The sequence below is a fragment of the Felis catus genome, chromosome A2, assembly GCF_018350175.1.
Source record: "Felis catus isolate Fca126 chromosome A2, F.catus_Fca126_mat1.0, whole genome shotgun sequence".
NCBI lineage: Eukaryota > Metazoa > Chordata > Mammalia > Carnivora > Felidae > Felis > Felis catus.
In genome coordinates, this window is record NC_058369.1 from 67,556,693 (window position 1) to 67,584,143 (window position 27,451).

The 27,451-nt window shown below is 38.5% G+C and overlaps 1 long non-coding RNA gene across 1 annotated transcript; it reads right to left on the bottom strand.

Moving 5' to 3' along the window:
• Positions 1 to 4,206: 4,206 nt before the first annotated feature.
• Positions 4,207 to 27,037, bottom strand: LOC123381224. Its single transcript, XR_006587986.1, has 3 exons — positions 26,913 to 27,037; positions 23,918 to 24,030; positions 4,207 to 4,696 (listed from the first exon to the last, which is right to left on the bottom strand). It is a non-coding gene; the product is annotated as an uncharacterized LOC123381224 (long non-coding RNA).
• Between the last annotated feature and the right edge of the window lie 414 nt (positions 27,038 to 27,451).

Genomic DNA, 27,451 nt, shown 5'->3' on the forward strand with positions numbered 1-27,451 from the left:
TGTTGCAGTGAGTGTTATGGGAGACAGTAGGGTATCAATGTAGGAGAGTGTTAGCAAAAACTCATTATAGGATTAGGTTTGAGTTAGAGCAAGTGAGGACTTACTCTAGAATGGTCCTGTCAGAAAGACAGGGCAATTTAATGATTAAGTATCTAATAAATCTTTCTTTTGGAAGGGTAAATTAGAAGGAAGATAAAGCTATAATTTGGTAAATAAATGGTTTCCACTTGTTTAGTGAAAAAGTAACTTCAAAATAACTGTAAAATCATATAGATTTTAGTTCATAGACTTCACTGTACCTTTCTAGCTGTATGATCTTAGAAAGTTACTTAACTGCTCTCATTGTACTTTATTCATTTGAAAAATGATAATAATATTGTTCTCAGGATGAGTACATGTAGTTAAAAAGAAAAAAAAGTCAGCATCAGCATCATCATTACTACTGTCAATCTCCTTTAATAGAATCTAGTCTAGACTTGGAAATTAGTACTTTAAAGGAAACAGTAATAGAGATACATGCCATCCCTGGAACATCTGGAGACAATGAAGTAGAGATATCAAGTTTATAATTGGATGACGTATGAATCCAGAGTTCAGTACAGAGGAAGGAATCAAGGAATATATATACCCCACCACCTTGGTGCTCATGAAGTTACCTTCAGATTATTTACCAGGACCAAGAATATTCAAAGGTAGGAGAACATAAGGGTATCTGAAAGATAACTGAAAAGGAGTAGACAGTGGCCAATGAGGTAGGAAGGGAAACCCAGAGATTAAGGTTTCCTTTTGAAGAAAGTGGAGTAACCATCTGTTCAAAAGGCTGTACCATCAAATAAGCTCAATTAAATGCAGCAACAAGTCTATCAGTTATCAGTGACCTGGGTATTTGCAGGGGAATGAAGAGGTAAAAGTGTGATTGGTATGGGTTGAAGATAAAATGAGAGGAGAGAATTCAGAGATGGAGAACAAGCAGTTAATTTGCAGATTTTTACCTCAAAGTGGTAGATGACAATAAGATAGTATCTGGGATTGAATAGATTTTTTTGTAACTGTCTTTATATGCTAAAAACACTCTAGTAGAAAGAGAAATATAGATTATTTCAGGAGAGAATATTTAAAGCATTGCTAGAGCAATGCACCTGAGTAGTGGGGGGGGGGGGGCGATCACCTCTGGCAAGTAAGTGGGGCAGGTGAATCTAGTAGGAGTCTGAAGAGCTTTGGTCTGTGGCCCAGGAAATGGAAAATCCATGGCTCCAATGCTGGTAGTGGGTAAGAGGCGGCAAGTTCTGCAGTGTTCTCTTCTGTTCGTTTAGTTATCTCAAAGAAATAAGAAGAATGTCCATCTTCTGAGAATGATGAGGAGGGGAGTGTTGCAAATCTGAAGATAGGATGGGGAGTTGCTCTCCAGGAGAATGGAAGAATAAGTGAATTAGGGTCCTAGTGTCATCTAAATTTCAAAATATTGACTATAGATGTGGTAAAATTCTAAAACACACATTCAATGCTCAACCATTACCAATAATGGGAACTCTCATTAATAAACATTTAATTATTAATGGAGCAGTCTCATCAATGTTATTCCTTAATGATTTTCATTAGCAGAATCATGAATATGAAGACTAGGATGGAAGTCAGGTGGTACCAAGTCAATAAAACTATGGTCCAAAAGGGACTCCTGTCTCTGATCACCCTCTTTCCTGACACAGTTAATTCCTCATTCTCCTCCCTTCTGACTCACCTTGTAGAGACGTCTGGTATCGCATTTTCCACTGTAAGGTCTTGGATTAAGTACAAATCCATCCCTTCTACTAATTGTGAAATCCTTCAAGGATGAGCGTAGCGTATGTATTCCCAGCACTTCACGCAAATATCTGACACATCAGAGCCAAAAATTGTTTTCTGAGATTAATGAGTGAATGATATTTTCTTCATTTACTGTAGTATTTTCCCCCTGAAGCCAAATGTAATGATTTGTGTCCATTGTTATTAAAAATATTTTTAAAGGTATGGCCTTTTTCTTCAAACTGCTAATCTAATTTAAAATGCCAGAAAAAATACAAAATAAAATACTAAACTACCCATCATTACAGCTTCATTCTCAAATTATAATCAAATCCGTTGTTGTTTTTTTTTTTCAATTTCACTTCCGTGCAAGTGAAAATAAATATGTCCTTGCAGTATAAGCCAAGGAGAGAACTCCAAAGTCTACTTCCTAACAATTCTTACATGTTTTTCTTACTAGTGGCTATTAGTCATAAAGTTAGCAATATTATTTTTTAGTTCATCTCTCTACATGAGTTACCTAACTCTAACAAGATTGAAGGATTATTTGCTAAAAGTCAATATAACCAATGAATCCAGCAGCATCCTTATATTCCACTAATACTATTATGTTTTTTTTCTTTTTTCAAATGAGATTTTCCTCATGGAATCTGTTACCTTTTAAACAGCACTGGCCCCTAAAATAAATTGCTATCATTAGTATCCAACATCCTGTTTTACAGTCTATTCTAGTTATGATGGCAGCTTGAGCAGAGGCCTATGGGTTTTCACACCCTCTTCTAGCTCAGATCCCAGATAATTGTAATCTCCAGACTGGAGAGCAAGAAATGGGGAAGATTTCTGAGAGAGGCATTAGGGCCAGGCTGATGGAATAAAAATGAAAATAATGTTTAATAATTATTGCTTGCTTAGCGGTGTAAGCAAAGTCTTTAGAACTTTCAGAAGAATACTGAGGTCTTACTTGCAGATTCTCCTTGTCTGGCTGCTGTGCAGACATTCCCTACTGGAATCCAGACAAGACCCTGCCATGTGAGAGCCTGGAGAGGTGTGTAAGATACTAGAGGAAAAAATTGTAAATTGCTTTAGCTATTACAATCTCTCACAATTAAGTGTAGCCACCTGGGGAGTTGCTGAGGCTTCTCAGAAAACCAAAAAGATATTACAGCCCAGATGTAGAAGAGCTATTTATCTTCTATGTGAAATAATCTGTTCTAGATGGAATTAGACTTTCTCTTTTTTTCTTGTTGTTGTTATCAGTCGCAGTTCATGGAGACTAGACATAGGTACACTGAACTCTTTCCATGGGTACTGAGCACAGAGAATGCTGAATTAAACAAAACAGAATGAAACAAAACAAAACAAGAATTTTTGCGTCTAGAGCAGCCATTTCATCCACAGACAGGAAAGATGGCGGAGAAGCCATTCTGCTGGGATGACCCACATTTCTTCCTCCTGGATGGGGAAGGAACCATGTAAAATTCTAGCAACCAGCCTTCCAAGTGAGAGCATACTGACAGCAGTGAGTAAGGAGTGAGAACATACAGGCAACATCTCAATCTGTTCGTGAGAAGCGACCTTATGTCTGGCAAAAATGACTACACAGAAATGAATGGATAAATAATCACATCCAATATGGGGTTATAGTAAAATTCTAAAGCAAAAGGAGTAACATTGAAAATATGAATATATTAAACTGAAATAATATTTGATCACATATGCCTTATTCTACCCTTAATAAAATTAGAGAAAATACACATAATCAAGATTTGCACCAGCCCTCCAGCCTCTTGAGTCACCCCCTCTCGGATTTCAAAGTAGTACCCCATGGGCCCCCTTCCAACCTCTTCATCATCCCAGGAGTCTTCAGGGAGACAGAATTCCTCTTGGCAGTTCACATACTAATTTAGACAACTTCTCCTACATGTGGAGTAACACCATGCAAACACAGGAGTTTAATTCTTATAAATACTATCTAAAGTACCAGGGTATGTGAACAATTCAAAAGTTGAGCCAAGGGATGTCGGCCAACAGTAAGACTATATGAATGTAGTCTTTTGTTGTTGTTGATTTATTTTACTACAGGATAAAGGAGTCTAGAAGAACTCTTTAATTCTAATGTTAATGGTTAGAAAATAAACTTGTACCCAGTATTACACACACACACACACACACACACACACACACACACACACACAATACCTACAGGGTTCATATACTGGAAAACGTGAAGGCACAAAACAAAAGAAACATACACACACAAATAAAACATGGACAAAGATGATAGGAACACAAAGACTGTATTCTCCTACAAAAGACATACATGTAGAACCAATTTAAAACTACCAACTATATATACTGGCTGCAAAAGCCATAGTGAAATAAAGAAAATACACAAGGATAATATAACAAGGTAGGCATGGTAAATCAGGGAAATGCAAAAGGATTGGGAAGGTAGTGATGTGTGTAGAAAGATGAATGACAGGGAAACCAGGGCAAAACGCAACATCCAGAGAAATTAGAGCATATTTAGGTCGCTAAAACTGACATTAGATACTGATGATACAACAGATATAAGTCTTCATGCTCCATAAGCAGTGTCTACATGAGTATCTATTAATCAACATTCTCTAAGCTTGTCAGAATTGGCCTTCTGGCTTTTGTGTTGGTGCAGAAGAGGGATGTATGGCAGGGTGGGTTGGGGGTGATGGCAAGTGGGAAAGCTGGTCTGTTGAAGCTAGCAGATCACAGGGGGATTATCCACCCCACTCGGTGGGCCTTGGGCAGGAGAGGGTACGGGCGGGACCTGTACATTTCACTTACGTTTTATTCTCTCTACTGTAATGTCAGCTCCATGATGATAGGATTTTTCTTTCTTTTTTATTTACTTGTGTATCCCCAGAGTCTGGAAACATGCCTGGCAAAATAATCAATGGTCCGTGATTATTACTTGAAAATGAACACCAGAATATATCTCTTCACAAATGCCTTCTCTGGTCTGCCTGTTGGATTCACCCCAAAGCACTCCAATCCCTTTCTACCTTCAAGAGCTTAAAGAGAGTAATCACATACTTGAAGAGCCTCGCCCTGCACCCCATCCCCCCACTCCAGGCCCCTGCATTATAAGCACCTGTTTTTTAAACATCTCTGTCATACAGCCTGGATTTGATTCCTCTTTCAATATTTCCTCTACCTTCTCATGTGCTTCTGTTGGCACTGACCCAGCCCTGAACAAGGATCTGACAAGAACTACACACAGCAGAGAAACTGGAGAATGTACGTGCCAAATAGAAATTCGCACACTTACACACACTTTATTTAGCAATGTGTTTAAGCGTGTATGGATCTTTGTGCATTTCTTTAACTTTTCAAGATTGACAGCTTTAAAAACTGACTATTCTAGATTAAATAGATCTTTGTCTTTCTTTATCATGAAACCCTCTCCCACAAGCTCTTAGAGTCTCCATTTCAGGCCCACTCAGTATTTTTTGCAATTTGTGCAGCAAAGATTGTCCCCTCTTTCCTCTTTTCATATTCCAACTAGAAGATTGGATGGGGTCTTCTTGTACATATTTTGCATGGTAACACGACCAGTATCTGCTTTATTTCCATTTAAAATAATAAAGTGTCATTTTAATTCCTTCTACTGTCTGGTTTTACTATTCCATTTCTCCTGTAAGCTGAGCTTCGCATTCTAGATGCAAGTCAAGAGACTCTTATAACAAGTACGTTTTCACTTTTAAAATATCTGAGAACAGGATATGTTTAACCAAATAGTGGGGTAAGACCGATCACCCGTCTCAACTTGCAGGGACGCAAAATGAACACTCGCCACTCTGATCTCTTATTGCCTCTCCCAGGAGTTTTATTTGTTGAGAGCCTGAGGCAAGGTCTCACTGGTGTGTTTATTACTAACTTCCATCAACAACCTGTTTCATTACCCATTATGTGTTTCTCAAATTACACCTCGAATCTGGTGCGGGAAACATGACCACTCGGGGCTGCAGCCTGGGCCTCAACCATTTAGAGATGCCTGGACCGGCTGGTTGGGTTCTCAGGGATCACTAGCATTTGCAAAATTTTCTCTAGAAGTGACAGTGATTTTGTGGAAGCACTGGAAACAGTGAGACCCTGTTCTAGACTGCGCATGTGTTCTTCTCACTTCTAAAAATAAAGACCCCCTAAATTCATGGAGGTGTGCATGGTGTGGTACACACACCCAAGTGCTTGTCTTTATCACCAGACCTAAAAGGCTAACAGGCAGTTTGGCCAGGTATGGGGAGGGGTGCTTCCCAGGACCCCATACAGGTTCAGAAGGACTTTACAGAACGCCAGCACGTGTCATTTTTACTGAATCAGACCGTGATGATTACATTTGCAATTTAATTAAGGCAGGGTTATTTTTAGAGTTGGCATTGAAAGCCTGGGAGGCACCACTCAAGAAAGAAGCAACAAATCAAGGCTCGAGAGTTACTAGGAGAAGGGTGGGTAAGTAAGTGAGCCTACAATCAAATACAACAAACTGCCCTGGGATTGTCACCATCTGGGGAAGGACCAAACAGTATTTTTCAGATTTGCTCTTCCTTTGCTCCCTCTGGAAGGCGTAATTCAGGCTCTGCTCAATGATGAGAAATTTGATAGAGGGCATGAGTCAGCCACCATGGAATAGTGGGCAAGGCTTTGCTACTTCCTGTGAAGGATTTTCCTGTCCCTTTTTAGAAGCCAGGGCCTGGCGACACTTATCCGCTATTCCTCTGATTGGGTAAAAACTCCTTCAGGAGATTCCAATAGATTTCCCATTCGAATTATTATCCCCCCCCCCCCATTTAAGCCCTACTCTCTATAAAACCACAAGCCTTTGTCTTTTTTTTTTTTTTTTTAAGGCAATTTAACAAATCAGAGAAAAGATTTGACCAGAGGTCTTCTCTGGCAGTCCTGCAATTAAAACAGTTAGGGTTACCTGTTCCTCTTTTGATTAATGGTTCAGATGGTGATCTGGGCTGGCCTAAGAGAAAGCCATATTAAATGTAGAGTAAAGGTGAGAGTAAAATATGTGGGATATCTACGTTAGCTAAAGAAAGTCATTTGCTTGGAAACTGTAATTGAATATATATTTTCCTACCATATAAATAAAGTCATGTTTAATTTGCATGGCTGATATTGCCACATGGGAGAAAAAGCATCACCCCACACTTAGGCTCACGTATTATGTCCTTGGGTCCCCCACCCCTCTCCAATCTGTTGATGGGGATGAATACCAATCCCTCAACTGGCTTTCTGTATTGATGAAATGAAAACAATGGTAAATACCTATTTTAACTTTGGTTTCTAGAAATTACTAGTCTCTAAATACCTATGGTGGCAAGAGATAATCTTTACCATTGGGCATGATTTAGGTTAAATAAAATACCTATTCTTTGCATACAATGAAACATGGATGCAAGGGAGTTTTTTTGCGGCAGGAGGTAGGTAAAAAAACAATTATTAAAATATGGATTCATTGACAGTCCATAATGAACTAGGCACCTAGACCTAGTGATACAGCAGTGAACAAAACCAATGTGTTTTGAGGGACATTCTAGGGGTTTTGCTGAGAAGGCAAAATAGAACAAAACAAAAATTTGGGTAAGAAAAACAAAACAAAACAAAACTCCAAAAAGTTATTACTGATTCAATGCCAACATAAAACTTAGAGCCAGGAACTGCTGGGTGGCTCAGTTGGTTGAGCATCTGACTCTTGGTGTTGACTCAGATTATGATCTCATCTTTAGTGAGTTTGAGCCCAGTGTTGGGCTCTGCACTGAAGGTGAAGAGCTGGCTTGGGAGTCTTTCTCTCCTCTCTCTGCCCCTCCCCTGCTCACTCTCCCTCTCAAAATAAATAAATTAACATTAAAAATAAATTAGAGCCAGATTTTTAACTGGAACATAGGCTTCCTCACTTCAATTATATTATTCTGCCCCAGTGGAACCAGCCCTCTCCACAGTCTGCCACACATATTGATAAGACAAAGAAGAACAAAGCACTGACCATCACCCTCTCCCTCAGCTCCCTCTGAATGGCACCACTGGGATGTGGATGGACAAGCGAGACATGTGGCATTGTCTTTAGAGTTTCCCTAGCCTCTTACCCCTTGTTAAATGCATCCTTTCTATGGGTTTAATACCCGTTCTCCTCCTTCAGTCATTGTGTATTCACGCTACCTGTCTCCATTTCAACCCCACCTCCCTAAGAGACCGTCTTCTTTTCCCTGGATTCTTTCTCTAGCCTCTGGTAGGGATCCATTTCCCACTTTTGATTACACGGTACTCTGAAAACCATCCCTGTGTTGCTGGAGTTTCCTAACTATATGAGTCCTGCATCCTGCCTAGGGAAACTCAGGAACTATGTTCTCAAAAGTCTCTTTGCATCTAGGATACATGACTGTGAACTGGATTCTGCCAACCAGATGCAAACCAGTGTGAGATTTCCTTTCAAAAGTGAAGGATATGAAGACAAAGCCATGTCATGGGATCGCTTCTATCATAGGAGAACAGAAGGATTTGCCACTGTCAAGGGCAGTAGTGGGGGCCAGAAACACCAGATGTCCAGTTGAGCTGGTACGTGCCTAATATGTCCTCATGGGAATAGTGGCCCTGAGAGGGGTAGCGCCCCATGACAAGACATGTCCAGAGGAATGGAAGGAAACATTGAGACACTTCTATGGTAACTTGATGTCGCCACAACATCCAATGGGATGATTAACTGGCCAGGACACCAACCAGGGTTTTGTGGAACTCATGTGGTGAGTGGGATTCACTAAGATCTGTGAACTAGTCATTCTTTATAGACCATGTGAAATGTGTGTGACGTTTTAAAGTAAATTTGTAAAGAGCATCCAAGATTAGTGCAAGATTGATGCTTAGAACAGTAGTGTCTCTCAGGTCGTTGTAATGAATCCCACACTTTACCAACAACAATCATTGAATTAGGTGATGATGTTATACATCTTAAAAGACTTGTCACAGGACACCCAATACAATTTGATGAAATGTTTTCAATTGTATTTTTAATCAAAGAAGACTCATGAATAGGAAATTAATGGATTTGAAATCAAGTTCTTCTACAGAAAAATCTTTAATGACAACTATAACTGTTATATAACTTAAAACAGATTAAGTTGTTGACATTGGCAACTGATGAAAGATTAAAGCTATACGTTGAAAATTAGAATCACCTGCTTCCAGTGGCAAACGACTTAACAAATGAATATTTTGCAGTTGCAAAATTCCTTTAAAATCTCTAATTTCATGCCTATATGTCTCTGTGGGGCACTGATTTCTCTACTACGATCTTTATTAAAATAGAACACAGGGGCGCCTGGGTGGCTCACTAGGTTAAGCGTCCAACTCTTGACTTTGGTTCAGGTCATGATCTCATAGTTTGTGAGTTTCGAGCTCCACATCAGGCTCTGTGCTGATAGCACAAAGCCTGCTTAGGATTCTCTCTCTCCCTCTCTCTGTCCCTTCCCTGCTTGCTATCTCTGTCTCAAAATTAAATTAAAATAAACTTTAAAAAAATAGAACATAAAACATTTTATATGTATCTTACTCCTGTAGAGGAACAATGTCATCAGCCAACCTAAAATAATTGTGTTCACTAGTGAGAGGTAAGATTATTCATTACATTAAAACCTTAAATATTTATGTGGAAAGCTTTCATTCAAGGGGTGTGCACGGGGGTTTAGTATGGTGACCACTAATTTAAAACTGTTTGTTAAATTATGCTGGTGGAATCTAAATTAATTGTTTATATGCATATCACCAATAAAAGTGTGTATAAGTTTTGAATTTTTTTTCTTCGTTCCTGTGTGCTTTATTTATTTTGATTACGTTTACTGAAATGCAATTTACGTCTGTGAATCTAATAATGAAGACTTTGAACTTGTACTTTCTATGTTTTTCATTCTCTGTTTTCTAGTAATTATTTTATTGTATTTTAGAAAGTACATGCTCCTTACTGATATATATGAGTCTATATATTTATATACATATACATTTTTCTCCAAAAGCTTAGCTGTGTATCCTTCAGTGCAGAAGTTTGCAAAGCGCGACACTAGAGTCTTCCAAGATCGTAAGTCCTGATTCCATGTCCTTCCCAAGCATCGGGAAGCTATCCCCAAATCCTTTTCTGCTTAAACCAGAAGGAAAGGGTTTTGTGTTTTTCAGTTCCAGCCACCTCGGTGTCTCCACATTCTTGCTTGCCCCATCATACCCTTTCTTCACACGGCCTGAGTAGTCATTTACAAATTTAAGTTTGATCCTATTATATTGTTTTAAAAATCTTTCAATGCCTTCCCATTAGCAATAGGAAAAAGAAAAATCCAATGTGTGTCCTACAAGACAGGAATGAGTTTTTTTCTCTTTCCAGCTTTAAGATTTACCACTTTCCAACTTATTCTCTCTATTCCATCCACCTTTGCCTTTTTCTTCCTCCTTCTCTACCTCCCTTCTCTTTCCTTCCTTCCTTCCTTCCTTCCTTCCTTCCTTCCTTCCTTCCTTCTGTTTCTCAAACAGTCCATATTGCTGTCCTTCCTAGAGCTTTCATTTTCTCAGCTGACAATTATTTTCATTTTATTCAATATTTAAATCCTATATTTCTTCTACAGGTCTGGTCAAATGACACTTCCTCAAGGAAGTAGTATTTGAACAGCTCAGCTATGGTTGCCAATTTGTTTGTTTTGTATTATCTGAGGAAGGTGGCTTGTGAAAAACATTTGCTTCCTTCAGAAGAAAATATAGTGCATGATTGATGCATTTTTTCTCCATATTGTTTTCAATGTTAAGCCCAGTGCCAGGCATGGAGAACTCAAAGGTCACAGTAAACACACACACACACACACACACACACACACACACACACACACACACACTAGATGAATAGATTGTCAACCTCCGTGATGCAAGAAAAATATTTTAAAAAATTTCTTTAATGTTTATTTATTCTTGAGACAGGAACAGAGTGTGAACAGGGGAGGGGCAGAAAGAGAGGGAGACACAGAATCTGAAACAGTCTCTAGGCTCTGAGCTGTCAGCACAGAGCCTGACATGGTGCTCAAACCCACGAACTGTGACATCGTGACCTGAGCGGAAGTCGGATGTTTAACCAACTGAGCCACCCAGGCGCCCCAAGGAAAATATTTTAAAATGATATTTACAAAGATCACATAATATTTAGTTATACAAATGTACTATAATTTATTTTTGAGAATATTTTGATATAGTTATTTTTAATATCATAGCCATCCATGAAACCATCATCTCTAACAAGAACTGCTGTCTTCATAATGACCACGTTGCCCTGTCCTGGGACTATCCTGAGAAGGTGATCATCTGAAATCCCATATTCATCATCCTATTGCTTTTTATAATTTAATATACTTTTTAATTTTGGATTAATTTTAGATTTACGGAACATTTTTAGATGTTTGTTTATTTGTTTATTTATTTATTTAGTTAGTTATTTAGTTAGTTAGTTATTTAGTTATTTAGTTATTTAGTTATTTAGTTATGAGAGAGCACCTGCAGGGGAGGGGCAGAGAGAGGGAGAGAGAGAATCCCAAGGAGGCTCCATGCTGTCAGCGCAGAGCCAGATGTGGGGCTTGAACTCACAAACCATGAGATCATGACCTGAGCCAAAACCAGAATCGGTCCATTAACTGACTGAACCACCCAGGGACCCTGATTTACAAAACATTTTTAAAAACCATACAGAGTGCTTCCATATAGCCCACACCCAGTTTTCCTTATTATTAACATCTTACATTTGTATAGGCATTTGTGACAATGAATGAACCAACATTCATGTATTATTACCAACAAAAGTCTTTGCCTTATTCAGATTTCCTCAGTTTCTCCCCCATGGGATTTTCTGTTCCAGTCGCTCACCCAGGTGCCCCCGCACACTTACTCAGGATACCGCAAAGCACCTCTGGATGGGGGGCAGGTATTCAGACTTCCCTATTATAGATGATCTTGATATTTTTGAGCAGTGCTGGTCAGCTATCTCATAGAACACCCCTCCAGTGGTGTTTCTATACCACACTTTTCTCATGATTACATTGTAATTCTGGGTTTGGGAGAAGAAGGTAAAGTGCCCTTCATATCATATCATATCATATCCACGGTACATACAGCCAATATGGGTTCTCACTGTTGATGTTGACCCTGGTCGCCTTGCTGAGACAGTGTCAGATTTCTTTAGTGTAAAGTCACTCTTTTTATCCTGTTCACACCTTGCTCTTTGGAAGGACATCGCTATACCCGGCACACAGTTAAGCGTGGGGAGTAATGCTCTACTTCCTTGAGGGGACAGTATATGCATTCATTATTTGGAATTCTTCTGCAAAGGAGATTTATCTACTGTCCTCTATTTTTTAAAAATTTACTGAAGCATTTATTTACATCGGTATGGACTCATGGATTTTTACTTATACTTAGCATTATAATCCAGTCTGACATCATGTATTTGTTACCCAAACAATTTCAGCTTTCTTCATTGAAGCCTTTTCATCTGGCTCCTGGGTCCCTATGACAGTCCTCCAGTGTTGTGTTTTGCTGTGTTTGTTTAGTTTAGAGCACTTCCCTATTTTTGGCACTACAAAATGCCCCAGGCACATCCTATGTATACTAGGTATACAAGGCTGTATACCAGCCTTAGAATTAGCCATTTCTCCAGAGAACCCCGGTAACATTTACTGGGAGAATGGTATTTGGGAACCACAGATGGGTGCTGGATGTGCTTGGTGTCATTGGGGTGTTACTGCTTCTAGGCTTAGCTGACAGAACACATAAATATAAATGTGTGAATACTAACCCGTGTATACACACAAATTTATAAAAATGGCTGCATGTATCCATCTGTACAGTATTAAGTTAAACATAAGCTCATAGTGGTGTCTCCAGCTCTAAGCCATTACCTCATTGATCATTTTACATTTCTGCCCTTGACTACCTGTGCCTCACGCTCCAACCGTGAGAAACTTGGCCCCGCCATCTGCCAGTCGTTTACTTAATCATCCGATTCCAGCATACTCCTGATAGAATTGTTAATCCATGCCCCCGTGGAAAACAACTTTACCTACTGGCCTAGAGATTATGTGCCGTGTATTTTGTTATTAGTCCTACAGTCTCCATTAGTTTCCAAAGTTATTTAGGTCAGAAGTTTTTCTCCTGTTCCGTTCAGGGACAGTATTTCTTATATTTACAATACAGCTAGACTCCGTTGTCACACTCTGCCTTAGATCCTAGGCTTCCCCCAAACTCCTAAACGATTTTTGAGAAAAATTGTACGTTCAGATTCATTCATTCCACTGCAGAGTTCTCTGGGTTTTGGCAAATGTATGGCGTCATACAGCCACTGCTATAGAATCACATGAAATAGTCTCACCTCCCTAAAATACCACCCACCCCGTGCTTCACCTATTCCCCGTCGCAAACCCCTGGCAATCATTGATCTTTTTACTCTTTTACCTTTCCCAGAATGTCACATGAATGAGATCATATAGTAGATAGCCTTTTCAGATAGCTTCTCTGGCGTAGCACTCTGTATTTAAGATTCAGCCGTGATTTTGCCTGGTCTGGCAGCTCAATCCTTTTTACCACTGACTAGTATTTTCTTCTGATGCACCACAGTTTGTTTATCCATTCACCTGCTGAAGGGCGTCCTGGTTGCTTCTGATTATAACAGAACTTCCGTAAGCTCTTGTGTGCAGATCCTTCAGCAGACAGAAACCAACGCAGTTAATAAAACACGAAGGACCGCACATGTTGGCTCTTATAGTGAGAGCATATTTAGCTTGGTAAATATACTGCCAAGCCACTTTGCACGAACCATGTTGCATGAATACCAGCGGTGAGTGAGAATTCCTGTTGCTCTGTGGTCAGTATTGTCAGACAGATTTAAGCTATTCCAATAGATCTAATAGTCACCCATTATTTTCAATTACGTTTTCCTCACGATGGATGGTGCTGATTATCTTCCTGTGTGCTTTTTTTTGCCACCTGTAGGTTTCCTTTACTGAGGCGTCGGTTTAGAGTTTTGCCTGTTTTTAATTATTTGTTGTCTTATTTCTAAATTGCTGCGTCATGAAGGTGCTTCATTGTGAATATTTTAGATACAACTTTTTAATCAGATAGGTATTTGCAAGTATCTCCTCTTAGTCTGCAGACCATCTTTCCATTCTTTGAAGAGTGTCTTTCAACCAGAAGTTGTTTTTTTTTCTTTTTAAATATTAACCAAGTCTAACTTAACCGCTTTTCCTTTCATGAATCCTGCTTCTGACATTTTATCCGAGTCTCATGAGTGAATCCAAGGTAACAGAGATTTTTTTTTTCCTAGAAGTTTAATAGTTTCACATATTCCATTTAGGTCTATGATCCAGTTTGAGTTATTTTTGTGTTAGATGTAAATCTATGTCTAGACTCAGTTGCTCTAGCCTCATTTATTTAAAAAAAAAGTATTATTTCTTTATTGCTTTGATTTGCTCCTTTGTTAAAAATCAGTTCCTCTACCTGCATGGGTTTCAAAAGAAAATAGTAGTTTATATCAAAATATTAAGTGCATGTTATTTTGCCCAAGACTTTTTATTTCTCTGAATTTAACCTAAAAGGATAATCAGATAAGTTCACAAAGATGCCTATGTAAAGATGTCCAACAGAGCATAATTTGAATGTATATTATTTGTAGGCTCTTTCAATGTGATTTATTGATGACAATTTCAGAAATTAGCATGAACCCAAGCTATAGACTTCTTTGCAAACCCTGAAATGTATCTTATAGGTTTTTATATTTTTATATGAACATATGTCCAAGGTAGTGCATATGTGTATACAAATAAGCTGCATGTATGAGCCTATACATTTAAAAAAGATATGACAGTATATATATGTGTGTTTGTGTCTGTATGTGTCTGCATGTCTGTGTACAGAAATAAAGACAGAGACAGATATAGGAAGAAATTTGCCAAAATGCCTGGTTTTATGCTGTCAGGTGACTATACAAACCATTCTTTAGTATTTAACAGATCTATAGGCCTGTATTATTTTATTTTAATAAAGCTATTTCCTAGTTACGAAAAAAGCATGTTTATTTTCTAAAGGCAAGTTAGTAAAAATTAGCATTGTTGTATTTCTCCTTTCCTTCTATCTCTTAATTACAACTATTTAAGGTTGAAATGAAAATTTATCTTCCTAACTTACTTTTTTTCAACAGCTTTTAGTTTTCAGAGCTTTTTTAAAAACAAAAATAGGCCTGGGGCACCTGGGTGGCTCAGTCGGTTAAGCATCCGACTTCAGCTCAGGTCATGATCTCACGGTTTGTGGGTTTAAGTCCCATGTCAGGCTCTGTTTTGACAGCTCAGAGCCTGGAGCCCTGCTTCAGATTCTGTGTCTTCTTCTCTCCCTGCCCCTTCCCTGCTCACGCTCTGTCTCTCTCAAAAATAAAATAAACATTAACATTGTTTAAAACAAAAATAGGCCTAATTCTCCATTTAATTGTTCCCAGTACCATCTATCTTTCTCTAGAACTAGTTCCCCATTCTTAACATATTTTGAAATATTGAAAGGACTCAAGGACAATGTAGCTGCTTTGAGTTTACATAAAAACCTGTTTCGATATAGATGTCTCTTTTTCCCGAGCTGTCTAGAACAACAACAAAGATCTGTGGAAATCTGTTCTAATAAAGAAAGTTTCACTGGAACACTGCACACATAGTGTTGGGGGAGAATACTGTGTGGGGAAGTCATTTCTGAGACAAAAAAAATGAATTTTAATCACTACTTGCCCTGTGACTTTAAATTCATTTTAGTAAAGAAAGACTCCAGAAAACAATATAAAATGTGGCAAAAAGGTGACATACTGAAATGAAAAAGGGTTGGCTGAGAGACACTAGCAGAATGGACTTTTCCATGCCGGGCGGCAGACATTAGATTGGCACGAGGGTAATGTTATCAGTCACATGAAAGACCTGCCCCCAACATCCAGAAGAAGAGAACGATGGGCTTAAAACAGTGAGGGAGGAAATGAGAAATATTGAGGAAAAATGTTGATGACCGGAATCCCAGAAGAAGACAGGAGAAGAAAAGAACAGGAGAAGTTATAGTAGAAGAGTCCACCTTCTTTCTGAGGTAAACAGAAGTCAGATATCTGCAAACAGCACTTCCAGAGCCCTGAGGAACTTCTCTGTGTGGGTTTGTGTCCGCAGACATGTGCAAATACCATCACTGGTCCTTCAAGGTTCTGACAAGTGATGTGTTGTTAAATTGAACTGATATTTTATTTTGTTAACTTTGAGGGGAAATTTATGATGGATTTTGTGAATATTGTCATAAAAATGTTGGCAGTTATCGAATGAAGACACACTTAGCTAATTTAATAACCATCAAAGGTGGATTAACACAGTTGGTTCATGTAGTGACCATTTCTTGAGCTTGTCTACCTAGAATGAGCAGTATGGACAGTGTGAGGTCATGGGTGTGGGAAGTACAAGGAAGATGGTGGAACATGGGTGATCGACTTTTAGTTCTAACTCAAAGCTGTGTTTAGTGATCGTTTTCTTTTCGTGGGAAGTTTATACTCTAAGAAGCTTCTCACATCTTTAAGAGAATTGGAAACTTAGGATCAAAACAAAACAAAACTCACAAGCCACATCAAAGCTTTCTTGCCCTGGTTTATGTTCATATTCTGTCTCGAGGAGTGTCACAGCAGATGTGAAAGCATGTCGAGCACGCTTTACAACCTTTTTAAGATCTGTGGTCACTTTGTACTCAAAACGCACTTAAAAACCAAAATGATACATAATACAAAAAATAGCTTTGAGGCAAAGTAAAGGTTAACCATGAGGGGTCGTAGAAACATGTGGAAATAGTGCATATCTCCAAACTACAGATCCCAGAAATACATTTTCTTGATCCTCTCCCCATGTCCATGTGCAAAACAAAACATTTATGTTCATCTGGACCTGGCACATATTTCGATTTGTTCCCGTGGTAGTCTCTCACGGGAAACTGTTATGGTGAGTTTTTCTGTACCTTTTCTAAAATATTTCTGTCTACCTGTACTTATTTCATGGGTCTTAGAATGAATCATCATTATATACCCCCCCCCAAAAAAAAGAAGAAAAGAAAAAAGGAAAAAAGAAAAGTAAAAAAGCCAATAATTCAAAAGTGGTATAACTTTGAATAGCTGTTGGCAGAAAAATGGTGTTAATTAAACAGCTTTCTTCAAAGAAGATACAATTGGCTGGTCTCATATTTAATTCATGTGATATTAAATGTCCCTTATGATGAAATTCTGCAATTCTAATTTATCCCTCAAAAGTTTAAGTGTCAGTTTTGATACTGACATGACACACAGGCTGGATTAGAACTCTGGTCACATCCTTTCTTTGTACTGTCTTTAGATAAAACAGAGACACTTTGAGATTTTGCAATTCCTTCCTCGCATAAGGTTCTCATTTTCTGGACCCTGAAAGGCTTTTGGTAAACCTAAAGCATAGTGTGGTATCTGCAACTGATTGTCAGCTCCAATGCAAGTTTTCGCCCTCATAATTTTAGTTACTTAAGTGAGGAGCTTAGATAAATTTAAACACTAGATTGTAGCTCCCATTTTCTTAGATTTGGGTTTTGTTGTTGTTTGCGTTTTTTTTTTTTTAGTGATATGGGAGTGTCAAGAATATTTTTTTCAAGGACTAATTTTTTATTTTAATATTCGGAAAGAGTCATGAAGATGAATATTGAAAAGGAATCAACATTGATGAATAATTAAAACCGGATATCATAAAGTTTGGCTGGAAAGTAGGAAATGGATACAGGTGGATGCCAGAATATTTTAGTATATTATGGCAATCAGCAGTTTTCAAAAAGTAGGTTTCATGTAGCAAGAAAGATGTGGGCAGCAAAAATGACTTAAGAAATTGCCAGCTGTGGTAAGTCTAATTACCATTGACACACTCTTGTTATAACATCTGTGGCATGTATATTTATCAAAAAAAAAAAAAAATGGAACAGAAACTTAAACTACTATAAGAGATTTTGACTCAAGAGGACATGCAAACAGCAGTTTAAAAGAAGTTTGGTTAATAAATGATAATACAACAAAATCTATTTAAAATCATAGGTTATTCAATTAAAACATCAATTGATGGATAATAAAGAAAAATAAATAGAGAATAATGGAAACTATCACTGACTTAATAGGGCATGCATTTTTGATGTCATAATAATCACCTGGTGTATATATTTTAAAAATTAGTGTTAATTATTTTGATTAAACACTTACTATGCATCATTTACTTGAAGGGTTGGGGACCTATGAACAGTCTCTGATATACTGAAGGTACAGTTTTTAGTTTGTGAAATGAAACAGTTTTAAAATGTTTTAAATGATAAAAAAAAAGAGTGGTGCACAAACACACAAAGGAAATTGTTTTTCTATCATAAATAAAAATTTTGACACTTAATTTTGGCTGAAGAAAACAATTCAAACACCAACATCAAAAGCCAAAAGCCAACAATTTGGTAGCTACAATTCTTACCATAGATTAATTGTAATAATTGTGCTTACAAGGATGATACATGGATTCTGGCATGACATTTTTCAAGAAAATATAAGATCAATTCTGGGCTAGAGGTGGGGAAGCTTGGAAGGGAGCAGTGAAGAAATGAGGATTTCTGATTATCAGACTCTAAGCAAAGATCCATACAAGGATGGTGAATGGGGCTGGGCCCTTCCCCACACACAGATGGGGAAACCTTCATGCTTTACCCATGGAATGAGAAATGGGTAGCCATGGGGAAGAAACATTCACAGAGTGTTGATTAAAGAAAGAACAAATAGGAAAGCCAAGTTGGTGTTGGGTGGGAGAAGGAGTAGAGATCCTTTAGTGTCAGCATTGGGTTAAAGGGATGGTTCGGTTGAAGGTGGTAACAATTCCTTCCATAAAGCACAAACAATCTTTTTTTATGCGTCTTCTGGAGTCAGGCAACCCATGTTGGTCAGGATTTAATGTGTCATTCTAAAGAGGTTCGGAAGAAAGCTCTGCAGTGACATCTGTGACTTCACATTGGTGGCCATTGTGATCGTGGAGGTCGATAAAAGTGAGTCTCTGTGTCTTTTATCATAATGCTGTTCATGTTTCTTCAACAACTTCCTGATAGTTGGCTCCCAATATAGATTTGCTAGAGAGTATATTTCAGTCATAGAAAGTAATTATCCAAACTGCTTGCTAATTATATATTGCTTTGTATATAATATGTTGACACTGTAGTTGATATTTCAGTCTCTGTTTTGTGGGCACTGATGTAGAGTAGAAATATTACATCTGGTTTTATGGAAATCATAAGTTTATACAAGGTTGAGCCCACATTGATGTATTTTGACGTGCTCAAGCCAACTCAAATCTAAGAAGGCCCATCTTAAGATAAACCAGTGTTATTGTAACTTTTCAAATGTCTTTATTTCACAATCCTTAAATCAAAATAAAAATCATATCATTTTTAATGATAGTCTCAGGCCGGCTGTGATTTTACAACTAGTTTCTTGCAACGATTCTACTGTGTATAAGACCATATACTCCCAGCCCCACCATGGGTAGTAAGGCCATTATTGTGGACCACTAAGTCACTTATCTGAAGAAAACAGTTGATTGAAAATGTGATTTAGGGGCGCCTGGGTGGCGCAGTCGGTTAAGCGTCCGACTTCAGCCAGGTCACCATCTCGCGGTCCGTGAGTTCGAGCCCCGCGTCGGGCTCTGGGCTGATGGCTCGGAGCCTGGAGCCTGTTTCCGATTCTGTGTTTCCCTCTCTCTCTGCCCCTCCCCCGTTCATGCTCTGTCTCTCTCTGTCCCCCAAAAAATAAATAAACGTTGAAAAAAAATGTGATTTATTTACAGAACTGCAACATCTAAATACACAGGATAATTGGATATTTTTTTCTTTACTTAAATGTTTTTTAAATGTTTATTTTTGAGAGAGAGAGAGAGAGAGAGAGCAGGGGAGAGACAGAGAGAGAGGGAAACATAGAATCTGAAGCAGGCTCCAGGCTCTGAGCTGTCAGCACAGAGCCTGATGTGGGGCTCCAACTCAGGAACAGTGAGATCATGACCTGAGCTGAAGTTGGATGGTTAACCGACTGAACCACCCAGGCACCCCAATTTTTCTTTATATTTGTAATTTGGTGTTCACTTATTGTGTGCCTACTTTGCATGAAACACCATCAGCCACTGCGACCATAAAACATAATGTGCCACGGAAAGAAGTCACAATAAAACAGAAGTGAGTAGACTTAGAAACTAATTATAAATTACAAAACATGTTTTGTTATAACAACAACTATCTTCCTATCCACCACGTAATGTGCCCCGTTCTGTAGAGATGGTAGTATTTAATATTTGTGAAAGGCAGGGATGATATTTAAAGTATCTAATCGAGAAAGGACACCACCAATCAGATTAAAATCTGGATACATCTAGGGGCACCTGAGTGGCTCAGTCCATAAGCGTACGACTTGGGCTCAGGTCGTGATCTCACAGTTCATGAGTTCGAGCCCCGTCTTGGGCTCTGTGCTGACTGCTCTGAACATGGAGCCTGCTTTGAATGCTGTATTTCCCTCTCCTGCTCACGTTCTATCTCTCAAAAATTAAAAAAAAAAAATTAAATATGGATACATCTACACCCCACGTTACCTGTCCACGTGCTATTTGCTGGGTAGAATATGTACACAGGGCCCCTCAGGCATACCTAGTCCATGTGTTCCCAGCCGATATGCCTGACTATCAACCTGGATAATATGTGACTTGGTATTATTCCCATTTTTCAGATGTAGAAGATGTGAGGCTTAAGGAAATTATTTCCCCATGCCCACAAAACCAGAAAGTGTTACAGCCTGAATTTGAATAACACTGTCTGCCTCCTGAGTTTATCTCTTAATCTCTCTTCCATTTGAGATATGATAATTGAGCAAACATTCCCAGGATTAGAGGAAGGAGGAAATGGTCTTGTCTGACTGATGGCCTTTGAGAGAGCTGCCGAGAAGCAAGGACTCATCAGGGCCTTAAGTGGGAATCAGATTCAGTGCACATTTGTGTCTGTAGCGTAATTGATGGAAGATGTGTAAGCACACTCATTTTCCACAGATTTAATCATTCAAAGCTTCGGGTGAGTCATGTATTCTTTTATTTATGTCTCTGGCATGATTAAAAGAATTTCTCTTTAGTACTTAATCCTGAATTAGATATTCCTAAACTCAGTTTCTCAATTTTCAAGGGGCAATTAACTTGATACTTTGATTTAAGCTCCTTTAGTCTGTTAACCTCAATTTTTACAATATTTAGAAGTAGCCTCTAAGATGCTCGAATCTCTGAAAAAGCATTAGACATAAAAAAGAACTATTTATTTATTTATTTATAAGATTTATTTTAAGTTATTTATTTATTTAATTTTTTTAATGTTTATTTATTTTTGAGAGAGACAGAGACAGAATGTGAGTGGGCTAGGGGCAGAGAGAGAGGGAGACACAGAAGCAGAAGCAGGCTCCAGGCTCTGAGCTGTCGGCACAGAGCCCGACGCGGGGCTCAAACTCACGAGCTGTGAGATCGTGACCTGAGCCGAAGTCGGACGCTCAACCAACTGAGCCAGCCAGGTGCCCCAAGAACTCTTTTATTAAATACAAGTGGAATAAAGAACGTGTGGCTGGGGCAGGGAATGGGCAAGGATATGTTGGCCTGAGGGATGAAGCAGAGTCACCTTTGGCTCTTTGCTTTGCCCGAGATGTGGCCGTCTGCACACCTTGGCCATGTCTTGGTCATCACAGTCTCATTGTCCGAGCTCTCAATTCTTCATGCCCCAGCCTGCTTACCTGCCTCAGCACCACTGCACTCTCGCGTTGGTGAACTTCTTTCTGCTATACAATACTTTCCACCCGTTCCCTTTGCCTTTTGCTGTTCTCAGCATTGCCAGGGCCTGCACTGCTCTTGGGGCTGTGAGATGAAGGCCCTCCAAAGGCACCAAACACATCTGTGAAGATGCGGATGAAAAGTGCCACGTGGTACTGATGAGTGCTGTATTTGTATTCCATCTTGGAAGTGGTCAGGGCCCCTTCACAACATGGAGGAGTTTAGGAGATTGGTGAGAGCTGGAATTGGGGGCCCTGTAGAATCATTCACTTCCATCGGGGTTCCTCCTTAGATGAGGATTTGAGTGTCCCTAGCCTACCAATGCCCGTTTCAATACCATCATTGCATTTCCTACTGATTTCTGCTCCCCAGCTCCATTACCTAGTCTGGCAGATGGCTACCCCCGCTCTAGCAGATACTTCCTTCCGGCTTTATGACACATATCACCGATGTTGCCGTCTGCCTAACAGCAAAGCCCAAGGAAGAACTATGCATCCACCCAGTGCATGCCAAGATGGTCTTGAAGGCTTCTTTTGTGGAGATCAGATAACAAAAGGAGGAAAAGAGTTATAAAATTTATTTGGCAGAAAAAGTGAAGGAATAGCTTATGAATATCAAAAGTGTGCTCAGTGAATTTGTTAATGCCCCAAGTTATATCTTATTTTATCTTTGTACTCTCAGATTCATTCAGAGTGCCTAGTATATAGATATCATTCAGTAATTGTATGCTAAATTAAACTGATAATATTTGTGCAAATCTGTATACGCCAGAGAAAATACCAGCAGAGCAAGAATAACTAAAGAGTCCGGGGAGAGATAATAGGAATTTGGCAGTAAAAGGGTATTAATTAAATATGCATGGGCAAGAAAGAATAAACAAGCCGCAGATAAGAAACTCACGGAGGAGCGAATGAGATCAGTTTGAATCAGAATTTCTGTATGTCTAGACATGCATGACTTTACCTACCGCCTACATTCAGTATCACAGGCAGGAGTGAAGAAAGAATATGGCTATCAGAAAATAAATCAACATAAAAAAACCATGATGTCATCATATTCTGAAAATGGGTTATTTTAAATATTAAAGTATGTCTTCTAGATAGTTCTAAAAGAACTATCTAGTATGGATAGTATAGAATGGATTTTCTAGTATAGAAAAATCTAGTATGGATTTTTTTTTGCCACACCTCACAATAAACATTCCCAAATCCTAAATATTCTTCTCTTCCTTGTCTCAACTGACTTTCTCAGTTAACAGAACCACACTTTTCCAGCTGCTATAGGCCAACCATAGAGGGGCATAATTGCATTTGATTTTCACTGTGGTCACATAAATAGGAAATCATTAGCCCATTTCACAGATAAGGCAATTAAAGTTTATGGAGGCTTCAGATATATAATTTCGTCCTTGCTTCCACTGACCCCCAAGCCCATGTTATTAACTGCTGTGTTACAATTGTTTTTCTGTTGTAAAAGCAATTTGCTTCTACCTCTATCTTACTATGCACTTGATTTTGCTTGTTTTGTTGGTTATTTGTTCTTCTTACTCCTGTACTGCAAGCTCTTTGAAGATTAAAAAAGGGCTACATCCTAATTATCTTTGAAAATCCTTAGCACTGAGGACTTCAACGGGATGATTTGCACATATGAAGTGCAATAATTATTGGTGAATGAGCAAGAAACTGTATTTTTATAAGCACTATAACAGACTTCCTCACTTGACAGCAGCTAAACACCACATTTGTCTAAATCTGTCAGATTCTAGGCTCAATAAAATAGAACTGGTAAATAAAATTTAGAGATTATCGAGTGACTAGTTCTTGATCCGTTCATTTTTGTCAAAAGCAAAGATGAGAGAGGTTGTCGCTTGACCAATGATGTTCCATCAAGTGGCTGTGAAATCTAATGGGCAAAATAGGCAGAATCTACAGTCCCACAATATTTCCCCTTGCCTGTCACAATCCAGGGCTCCAGGGAATTTCTGATAATCACAACTTTGTTATTATTAAAGACCCATTGTTTCCAAACTCTCAGCTAGTAAACAAACAGAGTTCTGGGACATACTGCTCCTTTAATTGAAGCAACTCTATATTCTATCCTCTTTAAGTATTATCCTGCCAAGTTGCTTGAATAAATTGTTTCACAAGTAGGTATGTTTGAAAAAGCCTTGCTATAGAGCTTTGGTTCACAGTTCCTGCGGAGATCCTTACCATAACCAGCCATTTTGAATTATCACGGGAACAAAGACGTATTTTCCTCTTCCCCAATGCTTAGCTCCTTTCTTCACCCTTACAACATGATCGTGATCGTCAATTTCTGACAGCTGTAAACATAAGAAGAGGTATTATACATATAAGAATATGTATGTATATGTGTGCAATGAATATTTGTGCACACTTTTAAAAGGAATCAATGAGGGGCACCTGGGAGGCTCAGTTGGTTGAGCATCTGACTCTTGGTTTCAGCTCAGGTCGTTATCTCATGGTCCTGAGATCCAGCCCTGCTTTGGATTCAGCACTGGGCATGAAGCCTGGTTAAGATGATCTCTCTCTCTAGCCCCCTGCCCCTTCCCTGCTGTCTCTCAATTTCTCTCTTCCTTTTTTTTTTAAAATAAATAAATAAATAAATAAATAAATAAATAAATGGAATCAATGAAAAGAAAGTAGGTTTCATATAGTCTAATTATTCTACCTCCACTAAAAGCACTGCCTCTAGTGCCATGACTCAGCTTTGTTCTTGAGAATCCCATAACATTGGAGCTATGCTTTGAGAAATTGGGAGATGTTCAGATCACTGTAAGAACCTGAAGGTATTGTAGCCAGTAAGTATTATATTGGGAAAAATAACAATTCTTATTCATTTAACTAAATTAATTAAATAATTATTATTTTATTTTATTTTATTTTTATTTTTGAGAGAGAGAGAGAGAGAGAGAGAGAGAGCATGTGAGCAGGGAAGGGGCCAAGAGAGGGAGGTAGAGAAGAGAGCATCCCAAGCAGGTTCCTGTTGTCAGGGCAGAGCCCGAAGCTGGGCTTGATCTCACGGACTATGAGATCATGACCTGAGCCAAAATCAACAGTTGGATGCTTAACATACTGAGCCACCCACGTGCCCCAAGAATTCTTATTTTTGTGCTTTTAAAGATTACTCTGGATGTTGAATAGACCCAAAGTAGCTGTTTTGTCCCGTTCCAGCCATCCATATCTCCCTATTGATCTATTAATTGCCTTACTTTTCGACATCTCAAATCTGTCCACTCTTCCCTAAATCCTAGTCACTCGTAGGTAGCATGTGAAATGCACATTGGGCCACGGATGGGTTGTTTATTAGTGTCATGCCCAGTATATATTGCCTGCTGGGCTTAGCTGAGAAAGGGCCATGGTGTTGGCTACAATTCATTATACATTGCACATCGGAGCCTGGCCTTTCCAGATCACACACTTTAGTCCTAATCAGTTTGGATGTATGAGATTGTAGCGTATGACGTAAACCATGAAAAAACTGCTTCGGTTTCTAAAAACAGGACATTTTAGTCCTACAAATACCCATAAATCAGGCCCCATGTCAGTATCTTAGCAATTACATTAATTGAATATTGACCTTTAAAGTAAATCCTTTTAGTGTTTCTGCTCATCTCATTTATAGGAGTTCTTCCTGATGTAGTTTTATCTTTACTTGAAAGAAATGTTACCTTAAAATATTATCATTATTTTTACAAGTATTGCTTTTTACATTTACAAAGATAATTCCCTCTTTTAGCCAATTTCATTTTGAAAATATGGAATCCTCCTCTCCATTAGCCCATTCCTTATGGTTCACTTTGTTCTGGTGCATTCTTTGCAGGATTTTGTTTGTATTACTGTTGGGAAGACAGTGCTTTGCTTGTGGCATGGGCTGTCCAATTCTGTTGCTATGCAATTGATTCCTTCTTTAGGGCAACATTACATGTAAACAATAATGAGTACGTAGCATCAGAAAGAATGAGACTTTGAGTTGTGAGTTGTATAAAATGAGTAGGGAAAATAGGTAGCGATGTTTTAAGAATAAATAGAATATAAGAAGTATGTAGAAATAATACAAAAATGTAATTCCTGGCTGAATTTTCATAACCTTGAATATTTCTGCATTTAACAAAAAGAATGCTAATACAAGGTAAATAGAAAGCCTTTGAGTATCACCTAGCACCCGATTCAAACCAAAATATGTCTTAAACCACTGCTGACACTACTACGGGCCAGCTCTCCACTGATTAGCTTCACCTTGGAGAAGCAAGGTCATCTCTTTGTGTCTCTTTCTTCACACGTGATCTACATTGACGGCTGGAGATAATCTCCAATTTCCAGGTCCATTTGCAGTTTAGAAATACCCGATGTTGGAGAAAATACATGAACACTCTTTGGAGAAATATTTCAATCTGAATATCTCCTTAAATAAATCTTTCTTTAGCTGTTTCAAGCCTTTCCACTTTGATTGTCTCACTTTTCATCCCCAAGGACACCACGTTATCACCTGTCATATTAATTTTCTCTGTAGGTTCCTGCAATTACTACTTTGTAATTTCCCTTTTGGCATAATACCATTCATCTGTTTATTCGTCATTTTTTTCTACCTTTGTTCTCCATCCAGTGTTTGCTTTTGTTTTGTTTGTGTGGCTCTTTTCCTTACAAAGGCCAACTCCAGTGATTTTGGGCCCTGTCAAAATTCGTTACTTCTGTGTGTTAATTGATGGAAACTCTCTCCATTTACATTACAAAAAAAAAGTAATAGCGATTGGAAAGAAAAAAAAGTCATTTCAGAAAGTGCAACGCATTTTAAAACCAAAAACAGGGCGAAGCCTTTCAAGATCTAACAGCTTGGCTTTGCCGTGGGTATGGGTTCAGGTCAATTACTGAACACTGACTTTAAACGTTAAACACCCAGTTTCCATATAATTTCTAATGTTTCTCTCTGATTAAATGTATATTATTTTAATTCTTTGAAAGAAAATACTCCTCGTAGTCAGAGAAATTGCCACTAAATGATGCTAGAGATGATAGTGATGTGAATGAGGCAAGAACAGTCCTTCTGTTGTGTGCCCTTCAGTCACTAGAGCTGTCAGAGGCATTCACTGACCTCAGTTTTAGTGAGCTGGTTCTTGAATATAGGTTTACGGATTAAGTAAGAGAGAAACAATGAACGAGACTGTTTTTTATCCTCTGAGCTCACCTGACTCTGACGTGATGAATTGTTATTAGAGGAGATTCTGTTATTTCCTTTGATTTGTCCCATATTTTTGGAGGTAATTTCTCATAAATGTGACAGAAAATGGCAAACTCCAGGCATTTAAATCAAGTCCTGTTGGGAAATATACAAACGCAAGAAAGATTCCAGTCTTAAGGAATGTTCATATAGTAGCACCAAATATTGCTATAAAAAGTGACCAAGAAATGGCATCAGCGAAATGATGCAGTATGCAGTTGCAACTACTTGCCCCCAAAAACAGAAGCACCAACAAACAAACAAAAAACAACACAAAACAACAACAATTACAAAACCAAACAGAAATTGTCAGAACCGACTTTGTCAGAGCTCTGGAAATTATTCAGAGGTTTATAGCAACCATAGGAATGTTGTATCCCGAGAAAAGGCAACTTAAAGATGTGAGGAAAATTTGTGGCATTTTTTTCTAGACTTTGCCCCACAGCCTCTTTCTGTCATGCCAGCTGACTTGTAGGCAGCTTGGGGAAACTTAGTTCCTGATTACA